This window comes from Hyla sarda, chromosome 7, assembly GCF_029499605.1.
Source record: "Hyla sarda isolate aHylSar1 chromosome 7, aHylSar1.hap1, whole genome shotgun sequence".
Classification (NCBI taxonomy): Eukaryota; Metazoa; Chordata; class Amphibia; order Anura; family Hylidae; genus Hyla; species Hyla sarda.
The window spans coordinates 16,841,550-16,849,860 of record NC_079195.1 but is presented as its reverse complement, the minus strand read 5'-3'; positions in this window follow the sequence as shown (position 1 = coordinate 16,849,860).

The following is an 8,311-nucleotide window of genomic DNA, read 5'->3' as shown; positions in this document are numbered from 1 at the left end:
CAACCTCTCTGACTGCTGAGATAGGCGCGGTACAAGGGATTAGGCAAGAGCAAGGTCGGACGTAGCAGAAGGTCAGGGCAGGCAGCAAGGATCGTAGTCAGGGGCAACGGCAAGAGATCTGGAACACTGGCTTGGAACACACAAGGAACGCTTTCACTGGCACAATGGCAACAAGATCCGGCAAGGAAGTGAAAGGGAAGTGAGGTAAAATAGACAGGGAGCAGGTGGAGGCTAATTAGACTGATTGGGCCAGGCACCAATCATTGGTGCACTGGCCCTTTAAATCTTAGAGAGCTGGCGCGCGTGCGCCCTAAGGATCGGAGCCGCACGCCAGGACGAGACAGCCGGGGACCGGGACAGGTGAGTGACTTGGGATGCGATTCGCGAGCGGACGCGTCCCGCTATGCGAATCGCATCCCCGCCGGCAGTGTCAGTGCAGCGCTCCCGGTCAGCGGGTCTGACCGGGGCGCTGCAGAGAGAGGAACGCCGCGAGCGCTCCGGGGAGGAGCAGGGACCCGGAGCGCTCAATGTAACAGTAGTTATATTCTTGTATATAGGAGCAGTATTATAGTAGTTATATTCTTGTATATAGGGGCAGTATTATAGTAGTTATATTCTTGTATATAGGAGCAGTATTATAGTAGTTATATTCTTGTATATAGGAGGCAGCATTATAGTAGTTATATTCTTGTATATAAGAGCAGTATTATAGTAGTTATATTCTTGTATTTAGGAGGCAGTATTATAGTAGTTATATTCTTGTATATAGGAGGCAGTATTATAGTAGTTATATTCCTGTATATAGAAGGCAGTATTATAGTAGTTATATTCTTGTATATAGGGGGCAGTATTATAGTAGATATATTCTTGTATATAGGAGCAGTATTATAGTAGTTATATTCTTGTATATAGGGGGCAGTATTATAGTAGATATATTCTTGTATATAGGAGCAGTATTATAGTAGTTATATTCTTGTATATAGGGGGCAGTATTATAGTAGATATATTCTTGTATATAGGAGCAGTATTATAGTAGTTATATTCTTGTATATAGGGGCAGTATTATAGTAGTTATATTCTTGTATATAGGAGGCAGTATTATAGTAGTTATATTCTTGTATATAGGAGCAGTATAATAGAGTAGTTAGGAGTAGCCATATTAGTCCAGTGATGCAAAAAGCAAAATCATCGGTAGTTGCAGTATCTTGTAATACCTTTTTTATTGGACTAACAAGATTTTGTAGAGACAAGCTTTCGGGATTCCTCCCTTTATCGAGTCATAAACATTTCTGAGTATTATAGTAGTTATATTCTTGTATATAGGAGCAGTATTATAGAAGTTATATTCTTGTATATAGGAGGCAGTATTATAGTAGTTATATTCTTGTGTATAGGAGCAGTATTATAATAGTTATATTCTTGTATATAGGGGGCAGTATTATATTAGTTATATTCCTGTATATAGGAGGCAGTATTATAGTAGTTATATTCTTGTATATAGGAGCAGGATTATAGTAGTTATATTTTTGTATATAGGAAGCAGTATTATAGTAGTTATATTCTTGTATATAGGAGCAGGATTATAGTAGTTATATTTTTGTAAATAGGAAGCAGTATTATAGTAGTTATAGTCTTGTATATAGGAGCAGTATTATAGTAATTATATTCTTGTATATAGGAGCAGTATTATAGTAGTTATATTCTTGTATATAGGAAGCAGTATTATAGTAGTTATATTCTTGTATATAGGAGCAGTATTATAGTAGTTATATTCTTGTATATAGGAGCAGTATTATAATAGTTATATTCTTGTATATAGGAGCAGTATTATAGTAGTTATATTCTTGTATATAGGAGCAGTATTATAATAGTTATATTCTTGTATATAGGAGGCAGTATTATAGTAGTACATTTCTTGTACATAGGGGTAGAATTATAGTAGTTATATTCTTGTATATAGGAGCAGTATTATAGTAGTACATTTCTTGTAAATAGGGGCAGTACTATAGTAGCTATATTCTTGTTGGTAGGGAGCAGTATTATAGTTATAGTCCTTTACATAGAAGGAAGTATGATATCAGTTATATTCTTGTAGCAACAGCACAACAAGCATGGGTTTGCACTAGCAAATGCAGACTAAAAGGGGAAGGGAACAGATGAGCAGATGCAGCAACAGTACATCCAGGAAGGAGTTAAATTAAGTACTGAGCTGCTGCTGAGATGAAATGGGAGGGAAACCTTGATTTACCTTTCAGTGACAGTGCAGTCTAGCCCCTTTCCCCTTTCCTGCACACACTATGTCTTACCCCCACTTTCTGTGTTCTGTCCTGGTCTTTCTGTTACTAGAGACATCTTAAACCTAACAACAGTCAGTGAACTTCAGATTGCGGGGGAGGGTGATACCTAGTGGTCCAGATTTTAGAACACATAGGCTATCACATGGGGTGAAGTTGTTCAAAACAACAGTGACTATTTAAAATAACTATGAGATAAGATAGTTATATAAAGATATACAATATTTATTATGTCGCTACTTGAGCGAGTCCAGATAATTCAGACTTTTTACTTTGTCAATGACTGTTCTATCTATAGTAATTGGTCCTAATGTTCATTGGATTTATTTCTTCATCGTCATGGTTGTTGTGATGGGTTTTATTGGTAGCTGACATCATAGGGGAGGATGTTTTATTACCGGCCATTGACCCGCATGACAACATAGTTATTACTGAATGATGGATACAGGTAACATCAATCAGCTCAGGGCAGACTTCTCCTTTATGTCTAAGCTTCTGCCATATTATCCTTTCAGTGATAACCTTTGGTCATTGACAGAACTTTCCAGAGATTAGTGCTAGCTTTAACCCTTTGAAGACCTGAATATGAAAATAGTAAGCCCTGTCATAACTCATGTAATACTCCATAAGCTTTGTCCTTGGTCTTCTGCATAGGAAACAACCATATAAAACATGACATTTTTACTGGCTATGGGTAACAGGGAACGTATCTACTACTATCTTATATAAGTAAGGTTGGGTTCACATTACGTTTTCTCCCATACGGGAGCGCATACGGCGGGGGGGGGGGGGGGGAGCTAAAACCTCGCGCTCCTGTATGCTTTCGTATGCGCTCCCGCATGTAATTAATTTCAATGAGCCGGCCGGAGTGGAAAGTTCGGTTGGCTCATTTTTGCGCCGTATCCGTTTTTTTCCCGGACCTAAAACTATGGTCAACAACGGTTTGAGGTCCGGTTGTAAAAGCGCATACGGCGCAAAAATGAGCCGACCGGACCGAACGTTTCACTCCGGCCGGCTCATTGAAATTAATTACATACGGGAGCACATATGAAGGCATACGGGAGCGCGAGGTTTCAGCTCCCCCGTGCCGTATGCGCTCCCGTATGGGAGAAAACGTAGTGGGAACCCAGCCTAAGGCAATGTTTCCAACAATTATGCCTCCAGTAGTTGCAAAACATCAACTCCCAGGCATGCTAGGAAGAGACAAGAACAACGGGTAGCATTTGAGAGAAGATTTATGGGGCAAATTATAAAGGAAAACCGGGCATTGCCCAGTCCGGTTCTGGTCCAGTTGCATAGTTGGAGAGTCCATAAAGTAATAGGAGAGTTCGTAAAAGTGTACCTGTCATCAATAAAAACTTTTCATACAATGTAGATAACAACATTATATGTATATTTGTAATATACATTGGTTAAAAAAGAATATGTATGTATGTATGTATATGGGAGGGACAAGCAGGGCTCTGTGCAAGCTTCTGCATCTCAATCATCCTCATGTGTGAGCCCATAGCATGTCACAGAGCCACACTGCACAGAGCCCCGCTTGTCCTCAGTATACAGAGCCCTGCTTGTCCTCAGTATACAGAGCCCTGCTTGTCCTCAGTATACAGAGCCCTGCTTGTCCTCAGTATACCGAGCCCTGCTTGTCCTCAGTATGCAGAGCCCTGCTTGTCCTCAGTGTACAGAGCCCCGCTTGTCCTCAGTGTACAGAGCCCCGCTTGTCCTCAGTGCACAGAGCCCCGCTTGTCCTCAGTGCACAGAGCCCCGCTTGTCCTCAGTGCACAGAGCCCCGCTTGTCCTCAGTGCACAGAGCCCCGCTTGTCCTCAGTGTACAGAGCCCCGCTTGTCCTCGGTGTACAGGGCAATGCTTGTCCTCGGTGCACAGAGCCCTGCTTGTCCTCGGTGTACAGAGCCCTGCTTGTCCTCGGTGTACAGAGCCCCGCTTGTCCTCTGTGTACAGAGCCCTGCTTGTCCTCGGTGTACAGAGCCCTGCTTGTCCTTGGTGTACAGAGCTCTGCTTGTCCTGTGTGCACAGAGCCCTGCTTGTCCTGTGTGCACAGAGCCCTGCTTGTCCTCAGTGTACAGAGCCCTGCTTGTCCTCGGTGCAAAGAGCCCTGCTTGTCCTCGGTGCACAGAGCCCTGCTTGTCCTCGGTGTACAGAGCCCTGCTTGTCCTCGGTGTACAGAGCCCTGCTTGTCCTTGGTGTACAGAGCCCTACTTGTCCTCGGTGTACAGAGCCCTGCTTGTCCTCAGCGTACAGAGCCCTGCTTGTCCTCAGTGTACAGAACCCTGCTTGTCCTCAGTGTACAGAGCCCTGCTTGTCCTCAGTGGACAGAGCCCTGCTTGTCCTCAGTGGACAGAGCCCTGCTTGTCCTCAGTGGACAGAGCCCTGCTTGTCTTCAGTGGACAGAGCCCTGCTTGTACTCAGTGGACAGAGCCCTGCCTGTCCCCAGTGTACAGAGCCCTGCCTGTCCCCAGTGTACAGAGCCCTGCCTGTCCCCAGTGTACAGAGCCCTGCTTGTCCTCAGTCTACAGAGCCCTGCTTGTCCTCAGTCTACAGAGCCCTGCTTGTCCTCAGTCTACAGAGCCCTGCTTGTCCTCAGTTTACAGAGCCCTGCTTGTCTTCAGTGTACAGAGCCCTGCTTGTCCTCAGTGTACAGAGCCCCGCTTGTCCTCAGTGTACAGAGCCCCGCTTGTCCTCAGTGTACAAAGCCCCGCTTGTCCTCAATGTACAGAGCCCCGCTTGTCCTCAGTGTACAGAGCCCTGCTTGTCCTCAGTGTACAGAGCCCTGCTTGTCCTCAGTGTACAGAACCCTGCTTGTCCTCAGTGTACAGAGCCCTGCTTGTCCTCAGTGGACAGAGCCCTGCTTGTCCTCAGTGGACAGAGCCCTGCTTGTCCTCAGTGGACAGAGCCCTGCTTGTCTTCAGTGGACAGAGCCCTGCTTGTACTCAGTCTACAGAGCCCTGCTTGTCCTCAGTTTACAGAGCCCTGCTTGTCCTCAGTGTACAGAGCCCTGCTTGTCCTGAGTGTACAGAGCCCCGCTTGTCCTCAGTGTACAGAGCCCCGCTTGTCCTCAGTGTACAAAGCCCCACTTGTCCTCATTGTACAGAGCCCCGCTTGTCCTCAGTGTACAGAGCCCTGCTTGTCCTCAGTGTACAGAGCCCTGCTTGTCCTCAGTGCACAGAGCCCCGCTTGTCCTCGGTGTACAGAGCCCTGCTTGTCCTCGGTGTACAGAGCCCCGCTTGTCCTCGGTGTACAGAGCCCCGCTTGTCCTCGGTGTACAGGGCAATGCTTGTCCTCGGTGTACAGAGCCCTGCTTGTCCTCGGTGTACAGAGCCCTGCTTGTCCTGTGTGCACAGAGCCCTGATTGTCCTGTGTGCACAGAGCCCTGATTGTCCTCGGTGTACAGAGCCCTGCTTGTCCTCAGTGCAAAGAGCCCTGCTTGTCCTCGGTGCACAGAGTCCTGCTTGCCCTCAGTGCACAGAGCCCTGCTTGTCCACCCTCACTTCCTGTAGTTGGACTCCTCATAGAGACACACAGAAAAAAGCTGCAGGGACAAAAATATACATATTTTTTAACCAATGTACTTTACAAATATACATATAGTGGTATTATGGTACCTTGGTGGGGGTATAGGGTAGTGGGGTGTTGCTTTTCTTGAATTATAAAGGGCGCTGTTAACCTTTGTCACTCGTGATGCCAGGGTGAGGGTTAAGTACTGTAATGGTGCTGGGCCTATCGCCACCCTTCCCAAGAACGATAGGTGAATGCGTAATAAATTGATTGTCCACAACCACTGTCAACTGAAACTTGCAGGAACTTTTACTGAAGATTTTCTGAAGCAGACAATAGCAATAACAGTCCAGATAACAAAGTCTATTTGTATTTAAGCAGCGATTGACAGTTGGTTTAGATCAGATAAGCTCAATTTAGCTTTAGGAGGATTCCGTTGCATAGACCCGCTGGATTTAGGGGTGTGTTTAGGTCCAGTGATCTTGCGGTGAGTAGCGGGGAATTAGATATCTATAACCGCGGTGATGGCTTTGGCCTAGTAAACGTACTTGAAAGTTGCGGAGGTCCTACCTCATTCAATGACAGCAACACAAGAGAGATGCTGCCTGCTTGGCAGCACAGGAACAAGAGCGCGATTTGTGGTAGCCATTGGGGGGTGTTGGTAGTGGGGGTATTGTTTCGGTAAATGAGGGGTTAATGTTAACCCCACAGTTCATGACGCCAGGCTGAGGGCTAGTATGCTGAGGTAATTCTCCGGCCTATCGCCGCCCTTCCCAGTAACGATAAGTGCATGTAAAAAATGACTGAAGATCCACAAAGTAGTTGAACTTTAACTTGAAGAACTTTACTTAGATGCTTGCGGTACATCCAATGAATAATAACAGTCTCAGGCAAACAGTCTCTATATATCTCAATGACTGACAATTGTTGCGGACCTTGCATGAAATTAAAGGGGTACTCCGGTGAAAACCTTTTTTCTTTTAAATCAACTGGCGGCAGAAAGTTAAACATATTTGTAAATTACTTCTATCAAAAAATCTTAATCCTTCCAGTACTCATTAGCTGCTGAATGCTACAGAGGAAATTCCTTTCTTTTTGGAACACTGATGACATCACGAGCACAGTGCTCTCTGCTGACATCTCTGTCCATTTTAGCAACCATGCATAGCAGATGTATGCTAAGGGCAGCATGGTGGCTCAGTGGTTAGCACTGCTGCCTTGCAGTGCTGGGGACTTGGGTTCAAATCCCACTAAGGACAACAATAAATAAAGTGTTATTATTATTATTATAATAACGTCAGCAGAGAGAACTGTGCTCGTGATGTCATCAGAGAGCATTCCAAAAAGAAAAGAATTTCCTCTGTAGTATTTTGCAGCTAATAAGAACAGGACGGATTAAGATTTTTTTAATAGAAGTAATTTGCAAATATGTTTAACTTTCTGCCACCAGTTGATTTAAACGAAAAAAGGTTTTCACTGGAGTACCCCTTTAAAGTCTCAGAATTTAGCGTAATTATTGCAGATCCGTCCGGATATAGGGGATAGATAAGGTCCGGTGATCCTGCAGAGTGCTTAGGGATTGATACACTCGCGATCCTGAATACATCAGCCGTTGCCGCAAGGCTCAGGCCTAACTCACTGCGATAAGCAGCTGCGCAGATCCTGCTCGTTTGACAGCCCGGGAACAAGAGAGAGCAATGGCCACCGCTCCCTTATATGAGCAGGGGCGGGGCGAATCTGATTGGTCCGAACGTCTGTTATTCACTGTTACACAGTGTGATGGGATTGACTATGTCACAAGGACCTCCAAAGGTCCTCAAGCAGAAATACCATAGAGTTCACCTAATCACGTGACCCGCAGGTCCTGCTACGCGACAGACAGGTAATTAACTATTTATAGGCATTGATATCATATTTACATGCTTCCTAAGTAAGCTATTAGTGCAATAACTATCTGGATGAGAGGTGACCAGGGGTGAACTAGACAATGGGGACCCCACGTCCTAGGGACTCTGGCTAAGGGGACCCACACACGCAGGTACCGGATAGGATACGGTACCGGGATACCACAGATTAATGGCCGCAGCTCCCTTATATGGGCAGGGGTGGGCCGTTTTGGATTGGTCCAAAACAACTGTCACTCACCGTTGCACGGCATTATGGGAAACACGTAACTCAAGAACCACCTAAGGTCCTTCAACATACCCTAGAGTTCTGAACCGTGTCACATGACCCGCAGGTCCTGCGACGCTAAAACAAGTGAGTAACACCATATACATATTTACATAGATAATATTTATAAATATCAAGTTATTAAGGGGTGACTAGGGGTTAATTAGGGAAGCGAACCCCGACAGTCCTAGGGACTCTGACTTTGGGGACTAATAACTAAGGCACTGTATTAAATACGGTGCCGGGACACCACCGTATTATCTACATTATATAAAACGTTTTTGTTGACGACAGGTACACTTAAAGTAATTACCGTATTTTTCGCCGTATG